This window comes from Centruroides sculpturatus, unplaced genomic scaffold (genome assembly GCF_000671375.1).
Source record: "Centruroides sculpturatus isolate CEXI.00-Female unplaced genomic scaffold, Cexi_2.0 scaffold8, whole genome shotgun sequence".
NCBI classification, from domain to species: domain Eukaryota; kingdom Metazoa; phylum Arthropoda; class Arachnida; order Scorpiones; family Buthidae; genus Centruroides; species Centruroides sculpturatus.
Window position 1 is genome coordinate 1589207 of NW_019384535.1, and position 21899 is coordinate 1611105.

General features: G+C 31.0%; 1 non-coding gene across 1 annotated transcript; it reads left to right on the forward strand.

The window, feature by feature from the left end:
- Window positions 1-16464: 16464 nt before the first annotated feature.
- Window positions 16465-16535, forward strand: Trnag-gcc. Its single transcript has one exon. It is a non-coding gene; the product is annotated as a tRNA-Gly (tRNA).
- The last annotated feature ends 5364 nt before the right edge of the window (window positions 16536-21899 follow it).

The window sequence follows — 21899 nt, forward strand, 5'->3', positions numbered from 1 at the left end:
GCATCGAACTATATATAGCGTATCAGTGGCGTAACTACACTTGTGCAATTCCACAGGGTTCGAAAGCAGCTAGGGGCCCTGGACCTCGCACTATCCGCAATAGCCGAAATTACATAAAAATTATTTGATGAGTTAAACGGATGAAGAGAGAATAAGTGGCTTAGCATTAGTTTCTATCGAAAATTCAGAAGCGAAGGAACTGAACGTGTCTAAGCTGCAATAAAGTCCAGAAAGAACTTTTAGGTTGCCCGTGTTCGTCACAAAGTAAGTATGCCTACAGTATACTCGGGTCCTTTACTGTTTTTAAAACGAATAAATTACTTATCGTTGCTATGTATGTGTGGTGAAAGCCCGATGGGGTCCGGTTTTGAAATTGCACAGGGAAACGAAGTGTATATAATATATACAGTATAAATATTGTTTAAATTACAATTGAAAAAAAATTATTTATATTATAAATGTTATTTTAAAATATTGAAGATTATGTTTATTAGACTTGCTAAAAATTTATAGTTTATATACAATTACGTTATTATAAATAATAAATATATAATTATTAGTTTAGGTAATAATAATAATAAAATTATTATTTCTATATAATTTTATATAACAATAATCTAAATATATAAAATTGCTTGTCCTGACTGACTGACTGAATGAATGACTCACTCACTGATTTATCATCGCCCAGAGCAGACCGCTTAACCTAAAGAGGTGAAATTTGGTACACAGTTAGGGTACGTCATGGAAACGCACACTAAGAAGGGATTTTTCGAAATATCCCTGCGGGGGGAGAGGAAGGGGATTAAGACTTAACCGGAAAAATGGCTTTTACTGTACTATTTTAGATGCGATTTTTTGGTTTTATCTGCGTTTTAGTAGGGTATGCCATGGAAATGCACACTAAGAAGGGATTTTTCGAAATTCCCCCTCGGGGGGAAAGGAAGGGGATTAAGACTTAACCGGAAGAATGGCTTTTACTGTACTATTTTAGATGCGATTTTTTGGTTTTATCTGCATTTTACTAGGGTATGCCATGGAAATGCACACTAAGAAGGGATTTTTCGAAATTCCCTCGCGAGCGGGAGAGGGAGAGAATTTAGTCTTCATCGAGTACTTAGGTGTATTAAATTAATAACATTTCAGACATTGTTATAAATATTTTTATCTATTTCGATTTTTAAAATGTTCGAACCGTTTTAAATTCGAATTTGTTATTGCGTATTGGTTCGATTATAGAACGATTGTAAACGTTCCAGAAAATTGATCAAATTGAAAATAGTTCGTTTGATTCTCGGCAATTCTCCTCATTCTCGGCGGTAGGTGTTATATAACAATTACTATGATTGTTGAAATACTAAATATAAATGGGATTTGCTTGCAAAATCCGCGCGGGCAATGCTAGTTTAAATAATTAAAATATTAAATAATAGCTAGTTTAGAAAGATAATGTAATAATTATAATAATGACATTATTATTATTATGTTGGGTTTAGTGGGTTATGCTCGGTTGACACCGGTGGCTGTGTACTATGCCGGACCAGAGTCAAGGCATAGCAACCAAAACAAGACAAAAATTAAATAAGTGTGTCAATGTGTGTGTCTGTATTCAGGAATTTCCTAACAATATGACGTGTATTCAAAATAGTGGCCTTCTCTAGTGTGATGTGTGTGCTTCTTTTTAATTGTAATGTTTCCAGGCTTTTGTGTAATGTATGTGATATCACACCTGTATAGGAGAGAACGACAGGTACAATAAGCACCCTATCCATCCTCCACAGATGCCTTATCTCCTGGGCGAGTTTTGTGTACTTGCTGATGTGTTTTGTACATTGTGAGTGTTTGGAATAGATATGTCTATAATGTATGTGATTTTATTGTGTTTGTCTGGTCTGTGAGTGTGATGTCTAGTCTGTTGTGGTAAATTGCTTTATCTGCGATTATGGCTCTGTCGTAGTACATTTTGTGTGCGTTGTTTTCCATTACTGTCTAAGGGATGTATTTGTAGTATAGTTTGTGGATGTCTAATAATTTGTGTTTCTTTGCAAGCTCTTGATGAATTTGCTACTTGATTATGTCTATGAATATAATTTGTCTGTGCCAAGAGCTCGCAACCTGCAGTGATGTGTTCTATAGTTTCTGGCATGATGTGACATTATCTGCATGTGTCATTTGTGAATGTTGTATCTTTGAGTATGTGTTTTCTGTAGTTTTTAATATTTATGACCTGCTCTGTATGGCAATCACGAATCCTTCCGTCTCCCCAAAGAGGCATCCCCGAGCTAACCAGCCATTTGACGCAGTTTTGTCAACAAAATCCCGGGCCAGGTTGTAGGGATGCCTGCCGTGGAGTGCTTTTTGAACCCATGATTGCTTAATGGTGTCTATGCTTTTCATATGTTATGTCGTGTCTATATGTTGTGAGTGTAATTTTAATGGTGTGTTATTTGAGTCTGCTAGAGTTACTGCTTTATGTAACTATGGTGTTTCTTGTTTTTTGTAGAAAAACTCTCGCAATGACTGTATTTGTTTGTAGTGAAGATTTACTATGTCAATTAGGCCACGTCCGCCATCTTTACGTGGAAGGGTTAATCTTTCTATGGCAGATTTAGGATGGTGTTGTTTGTTTAATAAGTGTTGTTGTTGTTTTCCTTTGGAGTTGTTCGAGATCTGTGTGAGTCCGATGTATAACTCTAAAAGAATATATGAGCACAGTCGACCCCCCTATAACACGGTAGATACGTTCCGGTTTTTATGGAATTCATTTTCTACGAGTCCTTAAATACGTAAGCCAATCACAGCCTGGCACGTATGCAGTTTACGGACTACGGCTGTTTGAAAGGTTTTTTTCATAACATTAACCGATTCTAGACTAATTCGACTCAACATTTCCAAAATACGTATAATTTTTTGGGAATAATCCATATAAACTGTGCTATAAACAAAAAAATTGTAGGATTACTTACCGAGCGTGCACCGTTCGACGACACCATTGCTTAAACTTGTTTTCGTCGCGGAGCGGCGCATCGAACGGCGAGCGCGTGTTTCCTGATAAATTATTTTTCTGCGAAAACTTTGCTGAACTTTGGAGACGTCATTAATATAAATATAATTTTTATGGACGTTAAATAATAAATGGTTTTTGATAGGTCCGCTGCTCGTTTAAACTCAACGGTTTGTGCAATATCCGCTATTGGTCTAGATTCGACCGAAACTGTCGCGACACGAGTCGGCGATGACGTTTTACTGAATTATACGAGTCTCTTTTAGCGTGTTTATACGAATACGGTCGCAATTTTTTCGCCGTCATGTAGGAATCCGAACTATATGAACCCGTTTTATAGAGGGGTCTACTGTACTGAGATGACATATATGTTTATTGCTTTAACTGTGTGCTTTGCATTTAACTCTGTTCTGAGAATAGCATTTAACCTACTTTGGAATTCTTTAATTAATCTTTGCTTTATCTGTGTATTTTGTTAGTTTGGCCTATTGGAATCCTAAATACTTATAAAGCTCGCCCTCTTCCATAGATTCAATAACGTCTCCATTTCCAAGTGCAAAAACTTCTTTCTTCAGAACTCCTTTTTCTATGTGAAGTGTTTTGCATTTGTCTAGACCAGCGTTTCTCAAAGTGGGCAATAACGCCCCCTTGTGGGCGCTGGAGGCTTTCAGGGGGGGCAGTAGAAGGCTCAAAGAGAATTGGGGGGCGTTAAGGAAATATAGAGGGGCGACGGCAGACAAATTCTATATATAAAAATTCGACGGAATATATATAAAATGTTGACATTTTATATATTTTTTATTTTTTATTGAAGGTCACAACTTGAATATTTCTAACACATTGACTTTTATTTTAGCTCAACGTTTCTCAAAGTAAGCAATAACGCCCCCTTCTGGCGCGATGAATAGATCTATGATAGAGGCAGGGTATTGAACGGTGACCATAGGCAAAATTGGGGCTGATAAGAGGAAACATTGCGTTTAATGGTTTCCAGATGATGAGAACAATGTACAGTAAGGGCACAAAGTGTGAGATTCATAGAAAAGTTTTCCTAAGAATATTTCCAATCCTTTTCTCACACAAGAGAAAATGGGTTAGGGGCGTTGGGTATAACTTTATGGAACAAAGGGGGCGGTGGATCGAAAAAGTTTGAGAATCACTGGTCTAGACCAAACTTCATTTGTATGTCCTTGGTGTATGAATGTGTGATTTGTAGGAGTTGATGAAGTTGTTTTTGTGTGAATGCACAAAGTTTTATGCCGTCCATGTACATAAGATATGACAGCGTAAACTGTGTTGTTTTTTCGTGTCTGATATTGTAGCCATATTGCGTATTATTTAACATGTTGGATAATGGGTTAGGGGCTAAGCAGAACCAGAGAGGACTCAAGGAATCTCCTTGGAAAATTCCTCGCCTAATGAGTATTTGTTCGTATGGAAATGTTATGAATCCTGAGATGTAGTGTTGTTTTCCAGTGCTACATAATGTTTTGGAAGAATGCAATGAGTGATGGGTGTATTTTGTACATGTGTAGAATATGTAGCAGCCAACTGTGTGGAACACCGTGGAATGCTTTTCTGTAGTCTATATATGCCATGTGTATGTTTCTGTGTTGTTTGTGTGTTTGCCGTAGCATGACTGAATGTATGAGTAACTGCTCTTTGCATCCCCTGTGATTTCTACGGCAACCTTTTTGTTGTTCCGTAAAAATGTCGTGTTCTTCAACATGTTTGTATATTTTGTTTGTGATACAAGATGTCAATAATTTGTAGAGCGTTGGAAGACATGTAATTGGTCTGTATTGTGTGGGGTCTGTGGTTTTGTTGTTTTTACGTTTCATGTAGGTGATGCCCTGAGTAAGAAATTCTGGCATTTCTTGTGGACTGATGATGATGTTCGTTAGGTGTTTAGCTAGTTCCTGGTGCAGTGATGTAAACTTTGTGTACCAGAAATTGTGAATGTTGTCTACAACCAGGTGTCTTCCAGTTGTGTTCTGTTAACAGCGTAGCGGATGTCGTGTACGTTTTTTTCAGTAGTGTTGTGCAAGTTTTTGTTCTCCTTCTCGATCCAGCCTGCATCAACATTGTGTGTGTCGGCACTGGACCAAAGAGAAGACCAATAAGTTGTGAGTTCTTCTTCTGTTGGTGTGCCACTGTGCTATGTATCAGTGTTTGTTTTAGTACTGATTTGTCTGTAAAATTTTTCATTGTTTGTAAATAATTTATTTTGTTGTTTTCGTAGAGAACGTGTTTTGTAAATCGTTTGAGTGTCGTGCATTGGATGAAAATGTTGAAAATGAAAATGTTTTTCTTTAATTTGGGTGTTACGTTGCTTTTAGTGTATTGTGTCAGCCTGTCTAATTGCTGTCTAATGTTATTAATTTGTGTTTCTATCATTCTCTGTCGGGCAAGCTTGTGATAGAATTGTGTTTTGTGTGTATCTGTCTGCGATTGTATTTTCAGTCCATGGTGTGTCACTACTCAGCGTAAACTAATGTATGAATGTCTGAGAGTGTAGAAATTAAATGGATGTAGTGTGGTAGTGAGTGTTTACATATTTTAGTGTTTTCCCTACTAGTCTTGATGTGTTGATTTTAGTTATTCGTGGTCTTTGTGCGGGATCTGTACCTATATATTTAGTGAGTGATTCCTGAAATATAAATGAGAGCGTATTAACTAAATCTATGTCTACATTATCAGTGGTGGATGAGGAAGTGTCTGTAGTATCATTAGTGGTAGTTGTTGTGTGTGCACTATTATTAGTGCTTATTGCTGGATTATCCTGGCAGGTTACGTGATCTTCATTAACGTTACATGTTTCTGACTGTTGATGTATTTGATCAGCAATCAGTTTGATAAGTTCAAAGTGTTGTTTGTGGGATAAGGTTGTTGTGCATAATTGTTCTTTTTTGATCGACAATCCTTTGTTCGGTGACAGTGAGGTGAGGATATTGTTGTATGAATCTAAGGTGTAGTTGTTGTCTGTACGCTGTCATGTTTGTTTCGAGTTTTGTGATGTGTAGTAAGTACAGATGATAAACTCGTTCATTTCTGATGTTCATTTCATTCGTTGGCGTGGTTTTTCAGCCTTTGTAGTCTGTGGATGCATTGCCACAGAAACACCAAGGCTAGGTTGATTCCTCACATCTGTTGAGGGCATTGCAGTGGCCATGCCTGGCCGGCGCTGCTTTCGCCACCGGTAATCAAGGGAGACTGTAGCCTATTTTTCGAACGTGAGCCTCTGCCTAACCCACGAATGCGGTCCTTGTTAACTCGGGCGACGTACCGAGTCGGTATCATGCTTAGAACCTGGTTACCACCATGATAAATATCTCCACAGAATGTGGGTGTGATCACTCTTAGTTTCATTTCTCCCCATAGACCTTACTGGCACGGGTGTCCCTACCAGGAGCTTGTGCTCCAGCCTGCATTGCCCCATGGATGAGTAAAATTACTGGACTCTCCCACCGATTCGATTTCCGTTTTCTTTTTTGAATTATCTTCCTCCTTAATCTTGAATTGGGAAAATTGCCTAATCAAAAAATAAAACATCAATTAAAATATGTTAAAAATTATATTAAAAGTTATAATTTTATAATAATTATAACTTCTTCAATTATTCTTTAATATTTGTGAATACTAAACTTATGATTTTGCATTGCAAACTACAATGTTATCACCAAATCATACAACTTTCAGACTGAAACTCAACTTTGTATATAAACCTCATTACTACATATAATTCTTATTGATTGAAGCACTTCTGTTTAATGCCATACTCGATTTAGCGTTAATTTCACAAAAAAACAAACGGTAACATTAAATCAAAGTCATACGTGTTTATATAGGGGAGACCGGGGCAAGATCGGCATGTTAAGCTTTACTTAAATTTTGTGTAATAAATACTGCTGTAAACTGAAAAAAAAGCTTTGCATATTGTCTATTGGAATGTTACCTTACTATAGAACTGGTTAAAATCAGTTTGGAAATAAAAATAATTAAAATAATTACAACTTTACAAGAAGAGAGAAATTGACGAAGTTGCCCCGGGTATAGGGGCAAGATCGGCAACTTCTCTCTTTTTGTAAAGTTGTAATTATTTTAATTATTTTTATTAAAGTTGCCCCTGGTATAGGGGCAACAGTAATGGGGCAAGATAGGCACGTATATAAAATTATGTTATTAACAATGTATAAGTTGGAATTCACTATTAAAACAAAGAAATACAAATCCAACACCCATTTAATATTATTACAACGAAATGCAAGTTCAAAGACATATATACATGAATAACAAATGCAAACATGTTTTCATTTATCATCTGTTTGATTTTTATCCTTTGCTTCTAATGTGGCTTTATGTTGCCGATCTTACCCCGCTAGTCATGATTTCGAAACATTAAGTACAACCCTGAGAACAGAATGCCAAGCCACGATCTGGCCACGTGAATAAGTTGAAGTTACATCCTTCTAACAGGAAAAGTAACTTTCGTTATTATGGAATTATAATAAAACATGCCAATTCAATATAAATGGAAGCAAAATATTATATGGAATTGAACGAAAATGAAAATTTGCTTATTAATTCAACTACGCTTGTTGGAGAACAATAAAAACACTACACTCAACAAGCCACCAATAAAACTCAACTGCCTAACCTATAACCAAAGTCTCCTTTTAATTTGTTTTTGAAAAAAAGCGCTTGACAAACTTGCCCCGCATGCCGAAGTTGCCCCGGTCTCCCCTATATAATTATTATTGTAAACTGACAATTAATATATAGCATATATAATAAATTAATGATATATTAAAACCTGAATAAAATGGAAACCTGCCTAAAGGAAAAAAAATTCTTCAAACCGCTGTGTTAAAAATAAACCTGTTCGAAACGGAAATCTGCCAAATCTGTGAGTCCGGTTTACGTAGGTTTCATTGTATAACTTGCAATGGACGAATATTGGATTGTACAGTATATAATGGAGGAACAGAGTGTAAAGCTGTAAACACCCTTTCCTTTAAAGTAAAAATGAAATAATTTATGTAAAATAAAATGATAACAGAATATTCAGAAATGTAAATAAAGGATTTTAAAATAATTTAAATTCGCGAATTCGTTATATAAATTTAAATAACTTAAATTAATAATCAATATTTTTCCTATTTGCTAAACATTCATTCTAGTTATTGATCAAAATGAATTTGATTTAATTTAATAAATTTTCATAGATTTTATTTTTTTAGAAAGAACTAAATTTATTGCATTTTATCTGCATTCATTTTTAATTAGCACATAGGCCCAAATAATAATTGTAAATTAAAAAGTGTTTTTAATTAGTGAACATCTGTATATTTATTACTTTATGGGTCTTATAATTACTTAAATACGATTTTAAATTAGATTTTCGATCTATTGAGATAGAATTTAGTAGATTTAAATCATTATTTTAACTGTTTTACCCAGTAGAAAATAGAGAAAGAGCATTCTTAAATTGTCTTTCTAATTATGAAAAGGCCACCAATAGCTTAAATGAAGAATAGAATCTTTACTTAATTTTCTTTAACAGCGATGAAAGGCTAAAAAAGAAGCTATTTTAGCTAAGTTATAAGGCTAAGTCTAAATGTGATGCTTCACACTCAGACTTTTAGTAATTCCCTTTTTATCGTTTATTTAGTTTTTAATGTATTAGAAGTCTGAAAATATAGAAGAGACCTCTGAGCCTCTTAATTTTTTAGAGAATTAATCAGAAGAAAACAGTAATTACCAAATATTAGTCAATTCGTAGTATAGGCCTATATGAATGAGGATTAGTGCTATTATTCATTTATGTGTAGAAATAATTATAAAAATACCGTGTATATATTAACAGATTCGGGCTGAATTTGGTTCAGACTGTTCACTATAATTGATGAATGTACGGTAAATTATTTATAATTATGAAAAATCAGCGAGGGATTATTTCTTTGTTTTATAATTGTCGATAAATTTTTTTAATCTACTAAAATGTTTATTAAATACAGTAAAACCTGTCCAAAACGGAAAAACCTATCTACAAGGAAAAATTCTTCGGAACGCAGCGATTTTCTATGTTAAAAAATACCTGTTTAAACCGGAAAAAAATATTCGGTACCGTGCGATTCCGGTTTACGCAGGTTTTACGGTAATAATAATTTCTTTATAAATTTAATAACTGCTTCTGTTTATTATTTATCTATAATTTAAAATGTTAGTAAATTATTCCGAATTTTTTAAATTTACATTAATCAAGTAATTAATTTATTGTGTATAAGAAACAAAAAGTTGTTTAAAATGGGTCAAGTGGTGAGACATGAATATTTCAAGTTTCTGTTTTAAGAATCAGTAGTTAGAGTAGGTCTATACATAGCATTTTTTTTATTTTTTTTATTCACATTTAAACATAATATAAATTCGTGTTTATACATTTGTGGTATGCAGGCATAAACAATAAACCCACTGTCTTTGAGACTTAATTGATTCCTGAAATCGTTATTAAGCGAGTCATCGTAAATCGAATTCTGATTTTCTATTGTTTGGTGTCATAAACTGAGATTCTATTCTTAGATATATACAGCTTGAACTGTATAAAACACTACGGGCAACAGAGAATATGAAATCATAAAGTGGGTTCTTCTGTATAGTGTTATATATTCATAATATATAAATACATGTATCATTGCATCTGTACAAGGTTAGTTAATTAAATTCGAACAAATCGATTAAATTACTCCCCTTGATTTGTTAGAGAATAGATAGAGAACAGATTTACAGATAAATGTTGTTTCATTTCTCATTTAGTGTCATAAAACAATTTGTTCACAGGGTCAAGGTCGTTGATTCTCTTTCTATGCAACCATTTTCTTTCGTTTTCCATTAACACAAAGGGTGGCTTAAAATTCAGTTAACCTTTTACAAAATTGGTACAATAAAACGACAGCAGTTTAGCCTTTGCAGTCGCTAACTGACTTTTAGGCCACCCTGTATCTATTTAATACAATTAATTTAATTAATTAAAATATCTATAACCGTGAGGCAGATAATAGTAAGGGCTTATCACACCAATAAATACAATTAAATTATATATTTACACGAGCCTGTGTGTATCTTCAAATAGATCTATTTTGTATTGAATTCGTTTGCCCGAGTGCATTAAAGTTTTCGGAATGTATAAAATGTTTTTAGTTTTTCTTTCTTTAAACTGTTTTTTAAAATTTTAATAACGGCTAAAGCTAAGGAAATATATATATAATAAATCTGAAAACATGCTACCACTGATGGCTTTATTACTTTTGATTCCGATACATTTACGTTATTTCAGTATAAAATTTGGTATCGAAGCGGAACGTGTATAATAGGATTGTTTATTATTTAAATTTGAAAAAAATTGCTGGATAATTTTTAAATTTTCCAATATTTTGTTACAGTTACGAGCAGGAAATTCTTAAAATAAAAGTTACATAATAGCTAGAGATAGAATTATCGAAATGCTACATCGTTATATACGTCATTAAGTTTATTTTTTTTCGTCCTTTATAAGTAGGTTATATAAGAAGAAAAGTATACGATTACATTTTTAAAAGTGGGCGTTTTAAAACCTTAAAAAAATAACAGAACAATTATTTTTATAGGCATATTTTTTCCAACAAAAATCGAACCATCAGTCTGAAAGATTTTCATCTTCAGGAGTGATCGATTTTTGTGTATAACCTGTGTAAACCGCGCTGTATCGGGTATTTTTTTCCTCTTTAACATATAAAATCGTTCCATCTCGAAGAATTTTTTCCGTTTTGGACAGGCTTTACTGTAACAAAGGAATTCAGAGCAAGGTGCTACTGCCTAACACAGAAAGGTAAACAAAACAATAAAATATAGAAAAAAGATAGCAATTATTCAAATTATTCTAATATTTTCGTTATCGAATATTCACAATACGTAACAATTTCGAAGGTAAAATAGCATTACTTTATATTTTACCTCCTAGAAACGAAGCAATTTTCTCCAAAATAGCAAAAATTTTCAAGACAGTAAAAATATAATTAATGTCTCTTCTATAGTATCCTACAGGCAATAAACAAAATAAATCGATAATAAATTTAATATGTATTTTAACACATCATAATGATTACCTAAAGTGAAGATACTATATACAATTTTGTATTTTTACTTACAAATTTTTGAATTTACAATCAGATTTTCTGGAAATTTAAGTGCTAGAGATAAGAATAAATGTAAATCATTTGAAAAATATAAACACATTCGGTCTTGATATTTGTACTAAAATTAGAACACGGATAAGTCGACTTTGTTTTAGATTTCTATTTATATCTATCTTTAAAAAAATATATTATAAAATTACTTAAAATTTAAAAATATATATATTTACACAGAATATTGTATAATTAGAGTTATTAAAAGTGACTTATTTAAAAAATTTAACAAGATTTTCTTCGTTAATTATCTAGAGTGTGCGCGATAAGGAAGACGAAATCAGCTTTAATCCCTGTTATAAATCAATTTAACTGTAATAGTTTATCCTTTTAAAAGACGTACATTGTATATGCTAAATTTAATACTTTGAAATGGTAAAATTCAACCCGCCTTTGGGCCTTTAGGACCACCTAACTGGACAGGGTCATTAAATGACACGGTATCATGCCAGAGTTCAAAGATCGTCCGACTGAAGGAATACTTGTGAGTAAACCGATAACCTTTCCCTTCAGGGATGAGGATTACAAATTCTAGGAACCGGTCCTTCAGTCAACGAGTGAAGATATTTTGGTCATAAACCAACTAGTATTGCTCCGTAACTACCCTATTCCCTCCCATTTTCAATCAAAACAATGGACGTTGTGAAGTGGATTGTCTCCACTTTGATGGCTGTACAGGTTAAATTTCACCGTATTATCAGTATGGCAGTATAAAGAAAACACATTAACAAATTTTACGATTTTTACAGTACAGAAATAGTATCATTTTGAAATAATTCACATTTAAAATCTTATATATATATCGTGTGTGTTTGTACTGTATATTGTTTTGTGTGCTGTATCCGCTGTGTTATATATGCGTGTACCGTACGTGTGATATTTTGAACGAATTATTATTTAACTTGAAAATTTTATTATTAATTACTAAATTACCTTTAAATGTAATAATAATTCGATTTTTGAAAGCGATTTCCTCATTACAAAAGGGATTCTTTTATATTTAATAACACGTAAACTAACCACATTAAATTTTTATATTGTAATAAATGAACTATGTTTAAAGAAAATTACATTTAAAATTCAAATAATAACTGTTTTTGCTTAAAATGAACGTTTCAGATCAATTTTTTAATATTATTATTAGCGTTTAAGTACATTACAGGAAAGGATTTTTAAGAAATGAGATGCTTTTCCTTTAAGGAAATATATTCAAATAAATATAATTTAGAATGAATTATGCTTGAGTTAAGATTTATCTACATAATTCATAACGTAATTAATGGGGTGTATGAATATTCTTAAAATAAATCATCATTTATATACTGTACAGTACATGAAAGGAAAGCGAAGAAAATTATATAACTTAATAAATAAATAAATAAAATATTTATATAAATTACTCTGTATATTATAAGTAATTAATAATAAGTAATCAATATTATAAAAATCATTACCGCAATATTTAATAATATTTTAACAGAAATAAAAATATTGAATTGAATTCACGTGACTTCAAGCGGAAACCGGAAGTTCATATAGAATGAAACCAGGCCTCCTGCCTATACGTTTTCCATATTTTGTCTCGATTTTTGTCTATCTAACACCATTCTTGAAATCAATGAAGGACGGACAGACAGACAGGTCTGCAATTTGAAAATTGAAGCTGAATAATACAGTATAACAGAAAAATTTATTAACTCTCATTTATGATTTAAAATATTGTAAAATGTGGATAAAATAACTTAACTTTAAAGATTGGCTTGTGATTACTTAACTTCACACTATTTTATTTTAATAATTTTATCGTTAAAGTATTATCTTAAAGTTAAAAATAAATAAATTAAATTATTGTCAAAGTTAATTATATATAAGTAATAAATTCTAAACTATCTGTTCTGAATATTTTATGTTTTTTTTTTCAGACATTTTCACATGGTTTAGGGGAGAATAATTTGCTTACTAATAATCAAATCTGCGTAAGAAGAAATAAAATACAGTAAAACCTGTCCAAAACGGAACCTGAGTACAACGAAAACCTGCGCAATGGAAAAAGATCTTCGAAGCCCAGCGATTTTATATGTTAACAAAAAACCTGCGCAAAACGGAAACCTGCCAAGCCGGAAAAATATTCGGTATCGCATGAGTCCGTTTTACACAGGTTTTACTGTATTAAATAAAATTCAATCTTTTTAAAGTTTTATCTCCAAAATATAACCCAAAAATAATTATAGTAAAACCTGCGTAAACCTGAACTGCACTGTACCGAATATTTTTTCTGTTTGGAAGGTTTCCGCTTTGGACAGGTTTTGCTATATATTATTAATTAATTATATAATCTATATCTTCAGCTATTTTTTATATTAATTTGTCTACTCGTTATATACTTGACACTTGGTATTTTGTGTTTTGACTTGTTACAGCCTAACCATTGTAACTTCTTTAGAAAAATAATAAATTATATCAATTAATCAATCTATCATCAATCAATTAGTGATTATAAACACGTTTCTTTATAAACTTAATTAATGTTTTTCATGAGATTAAGTAAAATTAATTCGAATGTCATTTAATAGCATTCAAAACATATCGAAAAAAATTAATTGACTTAATCGTTAATTTCAGCCAAAATTAGAAGAACAGTAAAAGTTTTATATTATTGTTTGTTAATATATACTGTATAAGTGTATAAGCATACTAAAGCCTGTTCAAAACGGAACCCGAATCAAGCGTAAACCTGCCTAAACGGGAAAAATTGTTCGAAACACAGAGATTTTCTGTATTAAAAAACCTGTTCGAAACAGAAATCTGCCAAACTGGAAAAAAATTTTGATACCGTACGAATCCGGTTTACACAGTTTTCACTGTATATAGCAGTGTTTCTCAACGGGGGCGATATCGCCCCATGTGGGCGTTTTTCCATGTTGAGGGGGCGATTTGTAGCAATTTATATTTTAGGGGCGAAAAACAATTTTCTGGACGATATAGTAAAACATTATATTAAGATTAATTAAATATCTTATTCGTAATAACGTACAACAATTAAACAAATAACATTATACTAGTCACTAGTCTATTCAATTAAGTACGAATTCGGCGTTAGCCCTGGCCCACGGCATCGGAATTTTGAAGTGAAGGGGGCGATACTACGTAACGGTTTTATTGAAGGGGGCGACGATTCGTTAGAGGTTGAGAAACACTGGTATATAGGAAGCAGGGCCCGCTCAGACGTCGGCTTTTGGGGTCTCAGACCGAGGCCTGGCACTCAGAATGGCCCACACTTTCAAATTTCCAAGATAATTTGATTAAAAAAACTATATTTTTTGCGAATGTTTTGGGGGCTCCACTAATAAGTTTTTCCCAACGCTTGACAAAATCTCCAGCAGGCCTGAATAGAAAGATACGGCATCATCTATAAAAGTAAACATACTAGATGCATTAAAATAAGCATACCCAGATAACAGAATAGACGTACTGTATTCTTATTTTAATGCATGCCTTTAGTAGGTATGCACTCAAATAAGGCATTAAAATTCTTTTAATAAATGCATTCACGCGCTTAAAATATGCCTACATGCATGTAGACTTCTTTATCAATTTTTAATTTTAATTTAAAATATTGTATTATAAAAAACAACATTTTATTCTTTGAAATTCAAAGAATTTGTCAATTTTATTTGTTTTTTTTTATGCTGAAGGACTCATCTTGAAAAAATTCACTTCTTTGTAAAAGTATACTCAATCTTTAGAAAGAGGGTCCCTTTGAAATTTCCTGAGTTTGTAAAGGAAATCTTTAAGCTTACTCAAGTATGTTGAATGTCCTCGGGGAATACGAAATGTCCGATTAGTCATGAATAAAATTCCAACATTGCTTAACAAAGTAGGTTCTCGGGTTCCTGTTGTGTTGTCAAACAAGACCAACCGGGGTATACAAGAGGGTGAGTCAGGAGGAGATTAGATTGGTGATTCTCTGAAGGACTGTCGTTGTTGACAGGCCTTTCACTCGTTCTTATTAGTACTATACTTGTCTATGTGTGGTTTATAAAGGTCAAGTTTGTATACTGGGTCTATGGACAAAAGATAACAGACACGTTTGAATACCAATACTGTATTGTCAACTAATAGTTGTCATTTTATTTCAATAATACTTAACGTTATATAATATTAATGAGTTAATTTTTTCTTAAGAATTAGATTATGACTAAAAAACAATGATTCATCCATTATAAACACGCATAAAGTATAATATTCTAAATTGTACTAATTCAATTTTAAAAGGTTTATAAAATAATAATTACCCCTAATTTAATTATATAATTATATATATATATAACATTTGTCTAACGTATAAAATTATATTTAATTTAGAAAAAGAAAAAATATATGTGTATTTATATTTGAGTAAAGGAAGTGTAAAGTAAACAGCGGCAAGTTAGAGTTTATCTTTGAAGGAAAAAAGAATGTGTTGTGGCACTTGAAAAATATAAGAAGTCTTTCGGTGTTGTTGCAAGTTAGCGAGATAAGTACAATACTTATTTTCGGTTAATAGCATACGAGATAATGACTTTCGTTCCTAAAGCATACAATGGATGATAAGATGATTCACTCATATTTATGGCATTAACCGTTGCAGTCTTTATTATTATTATTATTATTATAAGAACAATTACACGCTTGATCATTCGAAAGAGGAAATATTCAAATATGTAGCAGAAGAAAGAGTTGTTGTAAAAGTGAAGCTAATTTATTAGTGGGTAACTAAGATTCTGCAATGGAAAGACGTGCACATCCTCAGAAAATTTTCCAGGGTGTGGCTTGGAGATAAATTTTTATTTAATTATTTATTTTATGGAAGTTTTTTAGGACGCACAAAGCGTTCATCGATCGAGGGTTTAAGTATACAACTCCATCACTTTTAGCATTATAATCTGTGGAAATTTTTATTCGATTCCAGAAGATAAATGCTCCGTTTGACTCCCTCTTCGGATGAGAGGACGATCTAAAAAGTAGTCAGAATGAAGAAAAGTTAAGCGTACCGTCTTTTTATTCTTGAACAAATCGTTACAATTGTAACAATTTGTTGTAGAATTTCACACGTCTAATTCTCATTTATAATTTAATCTATGTTCATTTTATTCCTAAACTCTCTGGGGATCTAATATCCTCACACCACAGATCAATACCAAATAACTATATAAGTTATTGACTATAAATAAACTCGAAAGAAGAGATTGTTACGTCGCATCGGTGGTTCAGTGGTAGAATGCTCGCCTGCCACGCGGGCGGCCCGGGTTCGATTCCCGGCCGATGCAGCTGTTTTTTTTCTTATTTTTCTTTTAAATTCTGATTGAATTTTTGTTAATAAAAAAGAGATATTTTGCTGTTTAGACGCCGAAGTATTTTTTTTCTAAAGTTGTCACAAACATTACTGTATGTGTGTGTCTTGTGAATTTGAAATTGATAATTACACATCTGTGTAGTTGTATACACAATACAGACGTGTAAAAACCAAAAATTTGTGTTCTTAGTGTAATTATCTGTATAAGAATTATAATTATTGCGCAAATATAGATATACTGTTAAGTAAATATAGATAAATTTAGATGTAGTGTAACTGCCTGTATTATAATTNAATTAATGATATATTAAAACCTGAATAAAATGGAAACCTGCCTAAAGGAAAAAAAATTCTTCAAACCGCTGTGTTAAAAATAAACCTGTTCGAAACGGAAATCTGCCAAATCTGTGAGTCCGGTTTACGTAGGTTTCATTGTATAACTTGCAATGGACGAATATTGGATTGTACAGTATATAATGGAGGAACAGAGTGTAAAGCTGTAAACACCCTTTCCTTTAAAGTAAAAATGAAATAATTTATGTAAAATAAAATGATAACAGAATATTCAGAAATGTAAATAAAGGATTTTAAAATAATTTAAATTCGCGAATTCGTTATATAAATTTAAATAACTTAAATTAATAATCAATATTTTTCCTATTTGCTAAACATTCATTCTAGTTATTGATCAAAATGAATTTGATTTAATTTAATAAATTTTCATAGATTTTATTTTTTTAGAAAGAACTAAATTTATTGCATTTTATCTGCATTCATTTTTAATTAGCACATAGGCCCAAATAATAATTGTAAATTAAAAAGTGTTTTTAATTAGTGAACATCTGTATATTTATTACTTTATGGGTCTTATAATTACTTAAATACGATTTTAAATTAGATTTTCGATCTATTGAGATAGAATTTAGTAGATTTAAATCATTATTTTAACTGTTTTACCCAGTAGAAAATAGAGAAAGAGCATTCTTAAATTGTCTTTCTAATTATGAAAAGGCCACCAATAGCTTAAATGAAGAATAGAATCTTTACTTAATTTTCTTTAACAGCGATGAAAGGCTAAAAAAGAAGCTATTTTAGCTAAGTTATAAGGCTAAGTCTAAATGTGATGCTTCACACTCAGACTTTTAGTAATTCCCTTTTTATCGTTTATTTAGTTTTTAATGTATTAGAAGTCTGAAAATATAGAAGAGACCTCTGAGCCTCTTAATTTTTTAGAGAATTAATCAGAAGAAAACAGTAATTACCAAATATTAGTCAATTCGTAGTATAGGCCTATATGAATGAGGATTAGTGCTATTATTCATTTATGTGTAGAAATAATTATAAAAATACCGTGTATATATTAACAGATTCGGGCTGAATTTGGTTCAGACTGTTCACTATAATTGATGAATGTACGGTAAATTATTTATAATTATGAAAAATCAGCGAGGGATTATTTCTTTGTTTTATAATTGTCGATAAATTTTTTTAATCTACTAAAATGTTTATTAAATACAGTAAAACCTGTCCAAAACGGAAAAACCTATCTACAAGGAAAAATTCTTCGGAACGCAGCGATTTTCTATGTTAAAAAATACCTGTTTAAACCGGAAAAAAATATTCGGTACCGTGCGATTCCGGTTTACGCAGGTTTTACGGTAATAATAATTTCTTTATAAATTTAATAACTGCTTCTGTTTATTATTTATCTATAATTTAAAATGTTAGTAAATTATTCCGAATTTTTTAAATTTACATTAATCAAGTAATTAATTTATTGTGTATAAGAAACAAAAAGTTGTTTAAAATGGGTCAAGTGGTGAGACATGAATATTTCAAGTTTCTGTTTTAAGAATCAGTAGTTAGAGTAGGTCTATACATAGCATTTTTTTTATTTTTTTTATTCACATTTAAACATAATATAAATTCGTGTTTATACATTTGTGGTATGCAGGCATAAACAATAAACCCACTGTCTTTGAGACTTAATTGATTCCTGAAATCGTTATTAAGCGAGTCATCGTAAATCGAATTCTGATTTTCTATTGTTTGGTGTCATAAACTGAGATTCTATTCTTAGATATATACAGCTTGAACTGTATAAAACACTACGGGCAACAGAGAATATGAAATCATAAAGTGGGTTCTTCTGTATAGTGTTATATATTCATAATATATAAATACATGTATCATTGCATCTGTACAAGGTTAGTTAATTAAATTCGAACAAATCGATTAAATTACTCCCCTTGATTTGTTAGAGAATAGATAGAGAACAGATTTACAGATAAATGTTGTTTCATTTCTCATTTAGTGTCATAAAACAATTTGTTCACAGGGTCAAGGTCGTTGATTCTCTTTCTATGCAACCATTTTCTTTCGTTTTCCATTAACACAAAGGGTGGCTTAAAATTCAGTTAACCTTTTACAAAATTGGTACAATAAAACGACAGCAGTTTAGCCTTTGCAGTCGCTAACTGACTTTTAGGCCACCCTGTATCTATTTAATACAATTAATTTAATTAATTAAAATATCTATAACCGTGAGGCAGATAATAGTAAGGGCTTATCACACCAATAAATACAATTAAATTATATATTTACACGAGCCTGTGTGTATCTTCAAATAGATCTATTTTGTATTGAATTCGTTTGCCCGAGTGCATTAAAGTTTTCGGAATGTATAAAATGTTTTTAGTTTTTCTTTCTTTAAACTGTTTTTTAAAATTTTAATAACGGCTAAAGCTAAGGAAATATATATATAATAAATCTGAAAACATGCTACCACTGATGGCTTTATTACTTTTGATTCCGATACATTTACGTTATTTCAGTATAAAATTTGGTATCGAAGCGGAACGTGTATAATAGGATTGTTTATTATTTAAATTTGAAAAAAATTGCTGGATAATTTTTAAATTTTCCAATATTTTGTTACAGTTACGAGCAGGAAATTCTTAAAATAAAAGTTACATAATAGCTAGAGATAGAATTATCGAAATGCTACATCGTTATATACGTCATTAAGTTTATTTTTTTTCGTCCTTTATAAGTAGGTTATATAAGAAGAAAAGTATACGATTACATTTTTAAAAGTGGGCGTTTTAAAACCTTAAAAAAATAACAGAACAATTATTTTTATAGGCATATTTTTTCCAACAAAAATCGAACCATCAGTCTGAAAGATTTTCATCTTCAGGAGTGATCGATTTTTGTGTATAACCTGTGTAAACCGCGCTGTATCGGGTATTTTTTTCCTCTTTAACATATAAAATCGTTCCATCTCGAAGAATTTTTTCCGTTTTGGACAGGCTTTACTGTAACAAAGGAATTCAGAGCAAGGTGCTACTGCCTAACACAGAAAGGTAAACAAAACAATAAAATATAGAAAAAAGATAGCAATTATTCAAATTATTCTAATATTTTCGTTATCGAATATTCACAATACGTAACAATTTCGAAGGTAAAATAGCATTACTTTATATTTTACCTCCTAGAAACGAAGCAATTTTCTCCAAAATAGCAAAAATTTTCAAGACAGTAAAAATATAATTAATGTCTCTTCTATAGTATCCTACAGGCAATAAACAAAATAAATCGATAATAAATTTAATATGTATTTTAACACATCATAATGATTACCTAAAGTGAAGATACTATATACAATTTTGTATTTTTACTTACAAATTTTTGAATTTACAATCAGATTTTCTGGAAATTTAAGTGCTAGAGATAAGAATAAATGTAAATCATTTGAAAAATATAAACACATTCGGTCTTGATATTTGTACTAAAATTAGAACACGGATAAGTCGACTTTGTTTTAGATTTCTATTTATATCTATCTTTAAAAAAATATATTATAAAATTACTTAAAATTTAAAAATATATATATTTACACAGAATATTGTATAATTAGAGTTATTAAAAGTGACTTATTTAAAAAATTTAACAAGATTTTCTTCGTTAATTATCTAGAGTGTGCGCGATAAGGAAGACGAAATCAGCTTTAATCCCTGTTATAAATCAATTTAACTGTAATAGTTTATCCTTTTAAAAGACGTACATTGTATATGCTAAATTTAATACTTTGAAATGGTAAAATTCAACCCGCCTTTGGGCCTTTAGGACCACCTAACTGGACAGGGTCATTAAATGACACGGTATCATGCCAGAGTTCAAAGATCGTCCGACTGAAGGAATACTTGTGAGTAAACCGATAACCTTTCCCTTCAGGGATGAGGATTACAAATTCTAGGAACCGGTCCTTCAGTCAACGAGTGAAGATATTTTGGTCATAAACCAACTAGTATTGCTCCGTAACTACCCTATTCCCTCCCATTTTCAATCAAAACAATGGACGTTGTGAAGTGGATTGTCTCCACTTTGATGGCTGTACAGGTTAAATTTCACCGTATTATCAGTATGGCAGTATAAAGAAAACACATTAACAAATTTTACGATTTTTACAGTACAGAAATAGTATCATTTTGAAATAATTCACATTTAAAATCTTATATATATATCGTGTGTGTTTGTACTGTATATTGTTTTGTGTGCTGTATCCGCTGTGTTATATATGCGTGTACCGTACGTGTGATATTTTGAACGAATTATTATTTAACTTGAAAATTTTATTATTAATTACTAAATTACCTTTAAATGTAATAATAATTCGATTTTTGAAAGCGATTTCCTCATTACAAAAGGGATTCTTTTATATTTAATAACACGTAAACTAACCACATTAAATTTTTATATTGTAATAAATGAACTATGTTTAAAGAAAATTACATTTAAAATTCAAATAATAACTGTTTTTGCTTAAAATGAACGTTTCAGATCAATTTTTTAATATTATTATTAGCGTTTAAGTACATTACAGGAAAGGATTTTTAAGAAATGAGATGCTTTTCCTTTAAGGAAATATATTCAAATAAATATAATTTAGAATGAATTATGCTTGAGTTAAGATTTATCTACATAATTCATAACGTAATTAATGGGGTGTATGAATATTCTTAAAATAAATCATCATTTATATACTGTACAGTACAGATCAATTTTTTAATATTATTATTAGCGTTTAAGTACATTACAGGAAAGGATTTTTAAGAAATGAGATGCTTTTCCTTTAAGGAAATATATTCAAATAAATATAATTTAGAATGAATTATGCTTGAGTTAAGATTTATCTACATAATTCATAACGTAATTAATGGGGTGTATGAATATTCTTAAAATAAATCATCATTTATATACTGTACAGTACATGAAAGGAAAGCGAAGAAAATTATATAACTTAATAAATAAATAAATAAAATATTTATATAAATTA